Below are 15127 nucleotides of genomic sequence, written 5' to 3' on the forward strand. Positions count from 1 at the left end.
ACCTACATCTGCCCTTGACCATGTATATATAATTTTTGACCACTAAGACGAAGAAATTAATGATTGGGACCGGTTCTGTGCAATTCGCAAGAAGTTAAAATCCCAGCTCCATTTATCCCATATTTCTCTTCTCGGGGTCCAAGTCTATCATCAGAATACATTCTCGAGGTCTATCTCTTTGTGTGTGTTTAAGGTTTGCACTTTCATATATCCATGAACCAAATAAAATCAATGTCAACCATTTATAAGGAGGCTTAGTACTCAAATGAATTACTCGTCGCTTCTTTGATGTAAAATGGAACAGCCAGATATTGCAGCATTTGGTTTTGGCATCTTGGCAACATACACTTCCCTGAAGACACTTGCAAGGCATAAAGATAACACTCAGATATTCAAAATGTACATTTATGACTGAGACTTCCATAACATGTCCACACGTTAGCAGGGCAGCTGTTTACGTTAAGTCATTCCACCCAAATTGGTTACCGCTGCAGTAAAATTTGCTATACTGACGACTGGTAAGACCAAATTTTCTTCTCATTTCTTCTTGGATTTTTAATTAACTTGATTACCACCAATACTTTGGACTTGAATTATTTACAGCTAGTATATAACAATATATGTAGTAGATACTACACAAGCGATCGATACACTCTGCTTCAAAGCAATTTAGAGAAGAATTACTTGCTTACATGCAACAAAGTTTTTACATAATAATATTAAATATTACTGCACTTTGTTTGACTTACTCATATAAATTTTGTGCTTGCCCTTGTGCTTCCATGAAATATATTGTTTGTCAATTGTCAAAGCAACAACTTTGAGCCCCAAGTGTGGACAGTACTGATGCTGAATTTGGCTACGGTGCTGGCCAAATGAACCCAAGCAAAGCAGTGAACCCCGGTCTAGTCTACGACATCGATGATCTTGGACACTACATTCCATTCCTATGCCAAGAGGGCTACAGTGAATCCATCCTCGCCTTACTATTCAGTGTAAATAGGATTATCTTCCTCCAACAACCCATGATGCTCTTAACTATCCCACTATGCAACTTCACTTGAAAAACACTCAAAACTTCCAATCACAGTCATTTTCCGAAGGACGGTCACTAATGTTGGTTCTTCTTCATCCATTTAAAATGCCACCATTACAGTATCCAAAGGAGTTGAGATCACTGTCAAGCCTATGAGTCTCTCCTTCTCTCACGCGTCGTAGAAACGAAGCTTCAAGGTTATGGCAAAGGCACAACCCATATCCAGCAAAAATTATTTCAACTTCGCTCACATGAAAAAGCTCTAGTCATGTTGTGAGGAGTCCAATTGTTATCTATCAATGAGTAGACCAATGATGTGGTGATTTACCAAGGAAAAAAAAAAAAAAAATTGATCAAAACATAATTTATTACTTATTGAAATTTGTGAAATATCCATAATATGGGAAAAGTTAAAAAATAAAAATAAATAATAAATAAATAAATAAATTTCTATAAATGTGCAAATACTCTCCCTAATGTTAAATAAACAAATTAAAAAACCATACGAATCTTACAGCTTGGTCCCATCTATCTCATGATCTTAAATAGCTAAATTTAGTGCTGCATGTGAAACCTCAAAACTTGAAACTACTATCATTTGTCAAAATTAGGATTTAAAGACGTGTACTTTCATAATTTTTGTATAATAAAAATTTTGAAAAAGTGCCAAAAAAAAAATCTCTCCTCAACTTTTTCAAAGTTGCAAAATTAAACCCTTGAATTATTCTTTTTCAAGCATTTCAGTCCCTCATCTACTAAAAGTTGGCAACTTGACCTCTGACAAAACTATAATAACATATCTACCCTTTAATATGATCATTAATGCCCTTTTCTCTATAAATATAGTGTTTTCCGGAAAAAAAAAAAAAAAAAAAAAAAAAAAAACACATAGTTAAAATTCCTTATAATAAATTTAGAAACATATAAAAAATAAAAGGCTACTAGAACTTCATTTAAGAATTTTTTTTTCTTAAAAAAAACTTAATCAATTATAATGACATATATTTCTTTTCTCAACAAGTATAGTGTTTTCTAAATAAGAAAATAAAAAAATAGTTAGATAAAAATCGATTGACACTTTTTATCATTTTCCTTTGCTTATGCATAGGTTATGTACGCAAATTTTAATCTATACCACTAATTTCAAGCAATTCATATGGAGTAATTTATACGCATCTTGCCTCCCAATTCTTTCATATGGGGAATTAAGTACAATTAATACGTACATTTATAATGCAGGGAAGGGGGAGTAAACGCATTTAACCCCAAGCAAAAATTGTACCCACTTGTGAGCGGGCTGATACAGCCAAGGCATATGCGAGCAAGGACAATGCAAGAAAATCAACATATATATATATATATATATATAGATATAATACGTGTTTGAAAAAGGCTTACTTTTTTATAACTTCATTTGTAATGTGATTATTATACACAGTTATTGTATTGAAAATTCAATCGACCCTGTCGTGAAAGGAAAAATTGTCTCGTGCAATTTATCAAAAGCATTGGAGGGATCGGCACTATCATCAACTATTTAACTCTTATCACTGACCCAAATTTACATGGCACCAGCAACCACAGTGAATTCCACCGAAGTTGAACCAATTATTGACTATATACACTGTGAAAGGTAACTATATTCTACTCTATGGCCTCTGCTATATTTTTTGTGTTAGGGCTTATCATAAAATTAAAAAATATTCAGCAACACAAACCCGGCTCAACAGACCTCTTTTCCTCTTTGATAAGCCCTAACACAAAAAATCTTCTCGTGTACATCTCGCTGCAAAGGGGCTTTCCATCGTCGTCTCTGGTCACCATCGTCATATCTGTCTCCGGTCACCATAGAAGGGACCCCTAAGCCCTAAGGGTGTGTTTGGTAGGGTTGATTTGGAGGGATAGGGAGAGAAAAGAAAAGAGAGGATAGTGTAAGTTTGTGTTTGGGTAACTTAAGTGGAGGGATAGGGAGGGATAAGGAGAGATAGGGAGGGATAGCTATCCCTCCTTATCTCTTATTTGCTTTCTCCTCAAAATTGAGAAGATAGGGAGAGATAGTGAGAGAAAGGATAGTGATTTTAGTGGTATTTTGATAATACCAAAATTAGCCTCCACAAATTAATACACAGATTTATTATTCCATCCAAGTCCCATGGTTATGAAAGGGTAAAAAAGTAATTTGTCTATTATCCTTTCTTTTCTTTTCTCTCCTCTATCTTATCCAAACAAAAATAACTATCACTTCTTTTCTTTTCTCCCCTGTCTATCCAAACACAAATAGAAATTATTATTATCCTTTCTTTTCTTTTCTCACTAATACTATCCTTTCTTTTCTTTTCTTTTCTCTCATAACTAATACTATCCAAACACACCCTAAATGATAACACACGGCTCAGAAACGAAACCATAAATCCGGAGATTGTGTTTTTAATTTCGCTCTCAATAAAAAATAATAGGTATGTAATATCTTCCCTTTCTCGTACATATGACCCAGATTTGATCATTTTTCGTTGCTTCGCCCAAATCTTTGAAATTATTGGTCATTCTTTTATTGACGAGGAAGATTGCATTGTTCGTTCTCTGGGGGCTGATGAGATGTAGCTGTGTTGATTGAGAGCAAAATTCTGTTCTATAAAGAAGTGACCCTTTGTCTGATCGGTAAGCAAAGCCAACTTCTCTCTGTTCAATTCCTTCCACTTGCTTTCTTTTTCACACACACTTGCACACATTGACACACACATAGTCTTGATTTCACTAGCTTCTAGATGACAAACCAATTGTAAAGAAGATTTTTAAATTTGACAGACTTGATATTTTGTGGAACTGAAAACTCCTATTTTGTTCAATTGACCTCTGAGTTAACATTTTTTAATATTTGCCTTGTCTGTAAAAAAAAATATACATCCGTGTCTGTATCCATGTCCATGCTTTTTAGCGTTCTAATTTTTCAAAGATTTTAATAAATTGTATAATTTAATTAAACTTATGAATTGAGTTTAAATAGAAAATGTTTCGGACTTTATATGCCTTCAGTTTGATTTCACTTGGTGTCAGGTCAACTATAGATATCCCATGGAACTCAAGTTGCACAATTGTCTTTTCCGTTGTTTATGTTACTATAGTCCATCTTTCATTTCAGTTTCTATACATATTGACACTGACTATACATTGTTAGTATCATATAGATTCTGCTAAGGTTAAAAATATAGAGCTTTTTAGAGTCCAAAACTTAGGAAAAAAAGAGAGAATTTAATTTCAAGTGTTAACCAAACTGGTGTTTTTAAGAGTGATTTTGGTATATTTTCTTATATGGGGTTTGTAGAACTTGTGTGGTAAGAACTCACTGTCTGCCAAAGTTCTACAGAAACTAACAAACAAGTGCAGTATTAGGTTGGAGCAAGCGTATTCAATACCATCTTTCACTTGATTTTTTTCTCAGTTTAGTGGTGTGTTTTTTCGAACTTTTTTGGTAGAGTTGATGTAGTTCAAAGAGTATTTTGCCACAAAGTGATGGTTGTTGAGTGGCTTAATGCAATTTGGCCTAATGGAAGTAAACATCCTATTAAAGTATATTAATATAGTGCTAATATACAAGTTATGTAGTTAACTCATTATATGTTGATGAATTTTAAGAAAGGAACTCATCAGATGGTTTCTACTAAGTTACTATTCTTATTGTTCTTCCTTTGTTAATAACAATCATTTATCTAAACCATTTCATTTTTCTTTTAGGCTAGCGTATAAGTGTTTGTCATTCTCCTTATTATTTAAATTCAGACATTGATATAGGTTTCTCATACATATATTTTTTTAAAAACATTATAAATTGTTGTTATCTAGATAAAAAAATAAAAATAAAAAAAAAAAAATTCTGATACATACATGTGAGATGTTGCATGATTCTTGATTAGATTTTGCTTCTGAACTCAAAATCAAGTGTTTTGAATTGAATTTTGTTATAATGTACATGGATGAACAAATATTTTTAGTGGGTTTCTTATAGATATAACTTTACATCTTGCTTTAGGTTATCGATCACTTCTTGTAGAAGTAGTCACTTATGATTGAATAAATTAGTGAGGAGTCATGGATAAAGGATGGATGCACCTTGGTGACAGGTTATTATAACTTAAATATCCTTACTTATAAAAGTTTAGACATTGTTCTTGTCATTTTTATCATTATAAAAAATTTGAATTTTCAACTGTGGAGCTTCAAATGAGCATAAAACTGGAGCACAAAGTATGGATCGCTAAAGGCATTGATGCCAGTGTGCCCTTGTATAGGTCTAAAGTTCGTTGCTTTGATTTGAAAGAGGCATATGTTAAAGCAACTACAATTGCATGGCCTATCAAGTACATCAAAATTTGTAAGTTATATGCCTTTCCGTTTGATAATATTCTTTTATGATTGCACATTTTTAATGTTTTTTACTCATGCTCGAGGGAGTCACGTGCCTTTAAGTGACCAATTTTGCGGTGTACAGGGGGTCACGTGCCTTAAGTGATCATTTTTTTTAATTATTATTATTGTTTATAAATGGAGGTCAGGAAATTGTTGTGGATGGAGTTTCATTTTCATTCATCGCATTTCAAGTTTGGTTTGCATTCATGATCCGTGTTTATTTTAAAATAAGCAACTTATCTGCAACCTCATTGTGTATATGAACTTTTAGTTGATTATAGATTTTGATTACAAAGAACTATTCACTAGCTTGTATCTAGTTAGTGTAGGAATGGAGTTCAAAAATTATATTGAACTCATGATATGCTAGCTTCTATAAATACAAATTCAATGATGTGACAATCTTATATATGTGTGACTGTGTGTGTTTGTGTGTGTATATATATTATATGCTCTTTTTTTTTCCTTTGGTTTGATGGGCGAAAGCAATGCAAGATTAGGAATTTGTTACATCAACATCTATCAAAAAAGAAAGCAGTCCCAATCGGTGTAGTTGGAGAAGCAAGAGCTAGCCCTTACCATGTGCCAAACATGTTCTATTACCTACCCTTTTTTAATTGGTGAAAACCATTCTCGTATACACATTTTTTAAAAAAAATGGGATTCAATTGGTGCAAGAAAGTGACGTTTTGACAGTAACAAATGGAGACAACTCATTGTTATGATTTGATAAATTAAAATCCCAAATCTCTTCTTAGTTAAAAATATTAAAATTATCACTAATGTTTTAGTCTTAATTATGATTTGAGGAAACATTAATTGAGAGATGGTTTGACATTGTCGAATTTTTTTTTTTTTTTTACCTAGTTGGGCACTCACACACACATGCCTCCACGGAGGCTCGAACCTCTGACCTTTCTTTGCGAAGTAGGGGTTTGGTACCACTAGGCCACTGGCCTGTTGGTGACATTGTCGATTTTGAATGGTGACTTTGTACTTTTTAGTCGATTGATGGATGTTGACTTTGTACTTCTTAATTGATTGATTAGTAATTTTTTTATAGGTAAATTTACACACACACACACAACCCTGCCCATGCTTGAACCTTAAGAGGTGGTCACTCAAGCCAACAAAGCAACGGTAATTAAGAAAATCTAGATGAGATATGTCAATGTTAAACCAAAAAAGTAATTCTAATAAAGGAAAGCTAGAGGAGGTGTCAAACTCCAATGGAAACAAAAGGTCAGGAAGACAAATTATTAATAATGTTTGGGTGGATTGGTGTGTGAGTGGGTTGGGAGGAAGCAAGCCCTGATCCACTATTCACAGAGGGTTGGAACTAGAAGAACACGAGTTCTTTTGAAGGGTTGGAACTACTTACATTAAAAATCAAGTACATTTTGTCGCGTTACGTTCCATATGTATGTAACTGGAAGCTGCCATATGATCTTATATATTTAAATTAGTTGATCCTTGCAATAGTTTCTCTTGTCTTGGTTTTGTTTATATCTGTATGCTGTTTTGTTGGTACTTTTTGGTAATAGTTTCTTGGCTGCATTTTGTTTGTGAATGATAATGATTTCCATTTGATTCATAAATGATAATTTTGTTCTTTCCCTTTTGTTATTAGCATACTAAATTTGAGACTTGTGTGATGCAACTACTTGATTGGATTGTATACTATAGACAATAAAATGGTTTTTTGATAAGTGCAGACTGAAACTCAAGTGCTAGAAGGTTTATAAATTTTTCAACAGAAGTGCTAGGAAATTGATAATTTTCTTGACAAATGGATTTAGTTCCTGTTTTGGAACATTGATAAATGGTGAATTGTTTTAGCACACTGATAAATGTTGAATTTTTGAATTGTAAAAATTTTTAAAATCTTTTGATATGTTTAATAGGGTATTTCAAGAGATTGTTTTGGTTATTGCAATTTGCATTACCATATAGGATGTGTTGAAATGTTTTTTGAATTGAATGATAGTTGAAAGTGATGCCAATTATAGGTTATGGATGATTAATCAGCTAGCACTTAATGGTGTTTTATTTATATATTCATGCCCGTAAATAAAAGGTCATATACTAATCCATGCACAGTTACAAGCCGTGAATGGTTTATATTATTTACAAGTAGTGAAAATCCTCATAAAAAAAAAGACATAGTAAACTTTTCTACGGCAACCATCATAGACGAGGGCCTACAATGCGCCGTGAATAAGTTTTCACGGTGGTTTTGGCCCCTCGTAAAAGCTTTTTTTCTTGTACTATAATTCTCATAGATTGCATTCGGCTAGTCTTTTTTATACTATTTTCATGCATGGCCTTACACTTACTTGAAATGTTTGTCAAAGCAACACCTTTGAGCTCAAGATTGTCCGCTGATTGTGAATTCGCCTACGGTGCAAAGCAGTGAACCCCGGCCTAGTCTACAACATTAATTATGATGATCTATGATTACGTTCCATTTCTATACCGAGAGGGCTACAGTGGATCCGTTCTTGCCTAACTATTTGATAAAAAAATATGATGCTCTTAACTATTCCACTAAGCAACTTCACTTGAAAAACACTCAACGCCCAACCACAGTTATTTTTCGAAGGACGGTCACTAATGTTGGTCCTTCTCTATTCATTTACAGCACCCAAAGGAGTGGAGATCACAGCTAAGCCTATTAGTCTCTCCTTCTCTACTGCCTTGCAGGTGCGAAACTTCAAGGTCATGGTGAAAGCGCAACCCATGTCGAAGGGACGTGAAAAAATAATTTCAGCTTTTCTCTCATGGAGAAGCTCTAGTCATATTGTCAGGAGTCCAATTGTTATTTATCAATGAAAAGATCGACCAGCCCCGCAGTGGACAATGTAGTGTTATGAAACTACATATAGGATGAAGTGCATGATCAGAAATAAAATTGGAAGATAATCCAATGTGATTTAGGAGTACAACATATACATATGCGTTTGTTTGTGGATGTGTATGTGTGAATGTTGTTCTTGAAGTTGAAGGTATGGTAAAACTGAGATGCATGTAAGCTTTGTTTGAGAAGCATTAGTCTTAACTTGCATCAGAGTAATGCTATAAATTGGAAAATCTTTTTCGTAAGAATAATGATAGAAAACTTAAATAGTAATTTCCGAAATTTCACCAAATCTGATGTGGCTAAAGATAGGTAAGATTCATTATATGTCTTTTAAGACATGTAGGATTCAATATCACTCATGGGAACGAAATCGATAGATCCAAACAAACAAATAAATATGTGTAATAATGGAATGCTATTAAGAAGAAATTTAGCCAATACGAAGTCCCCTCGGTACAATATTGAAGACGGGTCTTCCCGGTGATATCCAGTTCCAAATAGATATTGATACACTCATATCTATATCTATGTGTATATGTATACATATATGCTTCTATTGTATATTCTCTTTGCTAATTTTTTACTTTTGTTTTCTGATCAGGGAAACAATTTTAGCAGATAATGGCACCTTCATTATATTAGGATTTTCCCCAATTTTCTTTTTATTTTCTTCACTTCATTTTTTCTTTTCGTTTTGAAATCATTGATGGGAAGGAGTTTGAATTTAGATTGTAGGTCAAAAATGGTGGACTATTTTTCTGTAAATAGAACCCATGTCTTGAGGTTGAAGACAACTATGATTGGTATAGGACTCACTCAAGACACGTGAGGTGAGAGATGACTTTAAATTTTCACTCTTTAGAAATATGTAATGAATTTGACATGGTTTAACCACATTAGATTCGGTGACAATTCGGGGATAACCATTCGGTTTCCTATCACTACTCTTTTCGTAATGCATCATGAATATTTATTACCAATTTATCTAATTTATCACACTATATGGATTTTCATGATATATTTTCATGAATGATATACATTTGAATTGGCAGCCAATTGTAATTTAAAAATAATTTTTGAGGAGAGAAAGTAGGATAAAGGATAAAAAACCTAAAACAAATTAAGAAAAGAAACCAGAGAGGGAGAAAATTTCCCCAAGAGAAACGATATAACCTTATAAAAGATACTGTCTGATTTATAAATTTATATGTACTTTTGGGTACGTGTATGTGTGTTTATATATATATATATATATATATATATATATAAGGCCTCTAGCTTGCCATACTTTTAATCTCATTGTTAGTTGTTAATTTTAAGGCCGGTAGTTTCTTCAAATTTGCCGTCCAAGTTTTCTTACAGTGCTTGGGGAAGCGAGAATCCTTTCTTTGGGTGTGAAAGAATGATCAGTATCCATTCCTAGAGTTTGTAGGCCTTCCATGAAAAGATTCAAGTTCTATGATCTTAGCAATATTCTAGGGTTTGGTATTGGGGAATTTTTACTTGGATTTTTTTTTTTTTTTTTGGGAAGAGAGAGAGAGAGGTGAGTCTATGAAGAGAGTAAGTGACCTGATAGGAAAACAAAAACGTTGTCATATTTTTATTCATAATGAAGATCAAGAAATTTCTTTCATGATGTGTATGGCTGGTCATTTATTAAGGATTTTCATAATCAAAAAATCCAAATCTTGAATATATCAATCAAATAATTGGTCACACACTTTACTTATCAAAAAATAATAATAATTGGTCACACACATTCAAATCAAATAAAAATTAATAGATCCTAATATGATATACCTTCTTCAATAATCCACATGGTAATTGACATATAAGATGAGGCTAGGTGGGCCCATTAAAATGATTTGTGATGTCATAGTCTACCATGTAAAGTTTTTCAAGCTTCAAATTAACTAGGGACGAGAGAGCTGTATGACTCTTACCTCTTGTTGATTTTTTATTTGTTATTTTTTTTGGGATGGAAATAAGTCCATGTGAAGAAATTAGTAAATGGTTCTGGTGCATTTGACACTTGATAAATTAATTTAATAAAAATTAATGTTAAATTTTTTTTATAATATATTAATACACTCTTGTGAGATTTTTTTTTCAATCCAAGTATCTGAATTTAACTCACTCGTCAAATATCAATGATTTAGAATAATTTAATAATTTCTAGTCGGGATTTGTGTGACTCTTATTCATATTCATAGTACTAACTTTTGCATATTGGTATCTCTTATCAGTATGCATGCTAATTCCTAAGGAGCTTGATTACTAATTTCAGTAGAGAGAATCTCCTATACAGAAAAGAGAGAAACATCTTTTATAATCGAGAGAAACATCTTTTATAATCGCGAAAAAATTTTTAAATAAAATAACATTATTAAAACAAATAAACAAATATCATGGGCTATTAGCATCAATATTCTTCAACATGGCATCGTGTCTTTAATAAGGATAGAACTAAGAAAATGACTGGTTTAATTTGGGAAGAAGACTAATGCTCACCAGCCGAAATGTGCGGTCCTATTTCATCGCAATGAAGTCAACCAATCAGTCAGTCAGTCAGCCAGCAACTCGTGATAGAGAACAAAGTTATCATTTTCCTATTATGAAAGCGAAGTGTTAACTACTCGTGATAGGGAGAACACGAATGCAGGACTTTTCAAACATTACATTCCCACATGGAAAAAAAAGCCATTTCATTTTGACTACTAAAGCCTTTATAGATTAAAATTCTGCGCTAACGTGTAGACCACTTTTGTGTTATTGTCAAAAGTCTCTTTTGCCGTCTGAATCCGATGACTTGATGAATATTTTATAGATAAATTTAAGGAGATATTATTCGTATTTCATTTTTTTAAGTTTGTATTATAATTTTATATAAAATAACAATTATATTTTTAAATTTATAAATATATGATTATTACTTTTTAAATGACACAACTGTCCTTTTAGATTTTCTTTCTTTATTTTTAATCTTTAATATTTTAGGTTTCTTTTTGGCAAGATAAAATAAAATAAAATAACAATTGAATAATATTTTGTTTCAGGACCAAAAAAAAATTTATATTGAATAAATTCTCTTTTGACCGGACCAAAAAATAAAAAACCTTAAAAAAAATTATCTCTTTTTACAGCCAAAAAAACCCTATATATATATATATATATATTGAAGAATTTATTTCTTTCGTCAAGATCAAAATAAAAAAGTACGAAAAAGAGGAATTTATTTCTTTTGTCAAGATCAAAATAAAAAAGTACGAAAAAGAGGATTAAAAAATATATATATATATATATATATATATATATATATATATATATATATAGAATAAATTATTTCTTTTGACGTGACCAATAAAAAAAATAAAAAGTTACTCTTTTGACATGACACAAACACACACACACACACAAAAAAAAAAAAAAAAAAAAAAAAAAAAAAAAAAAAAAGAAGAAGAAGAAGAAGTAGTTAACTTTGTTGAATAAATTATTTGTTTTGATTAAAAAAAAAAATACTATTGAATAAATTATCTCTTTTGACTGCCAAAAATAAAACTATCATTATAGAATAAATTATCTTCTTTGAGAGAACCTCTGAAAAGAAAAGAAAGTATAGCATTGTGAAGAAAAAAAATTTAAGTTGTATAAAGGGTAGTTATAGCATTATAAAATAAGGCATAATGCATTAATGAATTCAAGGAACTTCTTATCATTTCATTTATAAAAAAAAAAGATAAGTGGAGTGCAAATAGAGAAAAGTAGAGTGCAAATATCGCCTCCCTAAATTTATATCCTATAATTCAAATTGATAAGTATTTTATTATTATTATATCAAAAAATAATGACAAACAATAATTAGAATAAAATTAATAGAAAACGAGAGATAAATAAATTAAAATAATAAAAATAAGACAAGTAAAGAGAAGGAAGAAGAAAATAAGTAAATAATATTTACCCAAAAAAAAGTAAATAATGATAAGACAATTTTCATAATATATAATATTTATATATGATCAAATTAGATTGTATATGTTTAACGTAACATAATATAATATCGAATCGAATAATTATCGGATCAAATTGATCATAGCCTATATTTGATTTGTTTAGTTAATGAAATTTTCGTTTCAGAATGTTAATGAGTTATTGAATTAAACAATTCAAAGTTATTGAATCAAATTTGAATAAAAATCTGATCCATTAACACATTATTCATAAAGTTTTAGTTGCTTATTTTCTCATTGAATTTAAATTCCATATATATAATGAAGCAATTGTCCATATAAACTATGTAGTACTATTGAAACATTTCATTTCCACTGCTAAGTCTTTGTAGATTAAAAATTCTAAGCTAACGACACATATGTACCCTTCAAAAATTAAAGCTCACCTAATTACTGAAAGAAACAATTAAAGCTCTCACCTATTTATCCAAAAAAAACAATTAAGGCTCACCTATAGACCACTCCTACATTATCGTCAAAGTCTTTGAATTCGAGACTGATTTAGTTACAATCCGATGCTTGATGAATATTTTGTAAATAAATTCATATTTGATAATTCGAATTGATAAGTATTTTATTATTATTATTATATCAAAAATGAATGACAAACAATAATTAGAATAAAATTGATAGAAAATAAGAGATAAATAAAATATAAAAATAATAAATAGAAAAATAAAGAGAAGGAAGAAGAAAATAAGTAAATAATATTTACCCAAAAAAAAAAGTAAATAATGATAAGACTATTTTCATAATATATAATATTTATATATGATCAAATTAGATTATAAATGTTTAAAGTAATATAATATAATATATTATGTCGAATCGAATAATTATCGAATTAAATTGATCATAATCTATATTTGATTTGTTTAGTTAATGAAATTTTCATTTCAGAATGTTAACAAGTTATTGAATTAAACAATTCAATATTATTGAATCTAATTTGGATAAAAATCTAATCCATTAACACATTTAGCTTATTTTCTCATTGAATTTAAATTCCATATATATAATTTAGCAATTGTCCTTATAAACTACACTATTGAATTATGATGATATCATAGCAATATATTATACTAAGTCAAATTTTAAATCATCTAAAAACTATCTTCTGTTTTCAAAATTGAAATTTTAAAATTGTGTTTTTAAAACTGAATTGAGCAAAGCTCTAAAATTCTTGTCACTCACTTTAAGTCTATGGTCCATCGGTAAAAAGAAGATAATAAAAAATGGAATTATTATATATAAATGGTGTTAGTGATTCATATTTATCATTTGATAGAGTGAAAGTCTCATAATTTTGAAAAAATGAAGTTGACAAAAATCTTGGCTTGAATATGAAAAAACCATTTGCTAAAAGATACCATTTATATATATATATATATATATATATATATATATATACTATTTTTATTTTGAGTATAAAGGTACCATTTTTATGCACATAAGTACCACTTTTTTGTTCTCCATATGCTATTCACAAATTTCAAGTCAAATCGAAAGTCCACTCAAGGGTGGATGGCCAAGACCAATGCAAACATAAACTAATTTTTTTATTTTTTTATTTTTTTATTTTTTTTTTTGAAGAATTTACGATTTAAGCATCATATAAACCCTTATCACATTATTGGGATATCCAACTATCCAAAATTTGAATCCAAAAATAATTATTATAATTAAAAAAAATTCAGTCAATATTTGTACGCTTTCCGAAAAAAACTCATCTTTCAACATGAATATCGATTTTGTCAGACATTTTATTTGAACGTGCATCTAAAAATATACTTAGTAATTCGATTTTGTTGTATTATTACTTCAAAACCAGTAAAATTTTGATATTAAATATTATGCTATGTAAAAATAATTCTCTTTGTCCTGAAATATAAAGTTGTCTAATTCTCAAGATAGACCACTATTTTGAGACAAAAGGAATATTTTATTCTAAATTATAAAATAAATAATATAATACGTTTAACCGTATTCATATGTGTCTTTTTGTTTAAGAAAACCGCCATACTTCACTTCAATTCATATTCGCACCCATGTAAAATAGCAGAAAAAGTATACAATAATTTTTTATATTGTCAAAAAATGGTACATATGTGTCTAAAAGTGGTATTTATGTGCACAAAAATTGGTATCCATGTGCTTAAAAGTGATACATTTTGACAAATGAATAATATTTTTTATGTTCATATCAACATTTTGGTCAATTTCATTTTTTTGAAATTATGAAACTTTGACTCCATCAAATAGTATAAATGGGTCATTAACACCATTTATATGTAATAATTCTTAAAAATATCTAATTCTGGCACCATTAATTGATGACGCACTATTCTGTTGTCATAATTTATGACATCATTCAAGAAGTCATTCATACTGTACTAAGTCACACGATTATTCTAAACCGATGGCACCATTAATTAATGATGCACTGTGTTGTCATAATTGATGACATCATTCATGAAGTCACTCATACTATACTAAGTTACATGATTCTTCTAAACAGGTGGCACCGTTAATTGATGATGCACTATTTGTGTTGTCATAATTGATGACATCATTCATGAAGTCACTCATACTATACTAAGTCACACAATTCTTCTAAACCCGAGTCACTTTCACGCTCTACACCTTCCAATTCTTTTTCTGTATGTCTTAAATTTTGCCGCTCCTGCTCTCATTCGCACATTTTTTTTTTTTTCTTTTATTTTTTTTTTAAGCGCCACTTTCATACTCTACTCTCACTCTTGCATGACTTTGTATAGTTTAAATTTTGTTACTTTCGCTCTCAAACTTAGCGCATTTGGA

General features: G+C 30.3%; 1 long non-coding RNA gene across 3 annotated transcripts; it reads left to right on the forward strand.

The window, feature by feature from the left end:
• Window positions 1–3410: 3410 nt before the first annotated feature.
• On the forward strand, window positions 3411–8735 carry LOC132276595 (uncharacterized). Of its 3 annotated transcripts, none has more exons than XR_009470905.1 (5): window positions 3411–3492; window positions 3600–3694; window positions 5064–5154; window positions 5249–5405; window positions 8082–8735. It is a non-coding gene; the product is annotated as an uncharacterized LOC132276595 (long non-coding RNA). The 3 variants fall into 3 exon arrangements; XR_009470903.1 differs by having other exon boundaries at window positions 5323–5405; window positions 8082–8568; XR_009470904.1 differs by lacking the exon at window positions 5064–5154 and having other exon boundaries at window positions 5323–5405; window positions 8082–8556.
• Window positions 8736–15127: the final 6392 nt, after the last annotated feature.

Source organism: Cornus florida, unplaced genomic scaffold, assembly GCF_030987335.1.
Source record: "Cornus florida cultivar Cherokee Brave unplaced genomic scaffold, ASM3098733v1 CherokeeBrave_3.0.0_Hap2_Chr10, whole genome shotgun sequence".
NCBI classification, from domain to species: Eukaryota; Viridiplantae; Streptophyta; class Magnoliopsida; order Cornales; family Cornaceae; genus Cornus; species Cornus florida.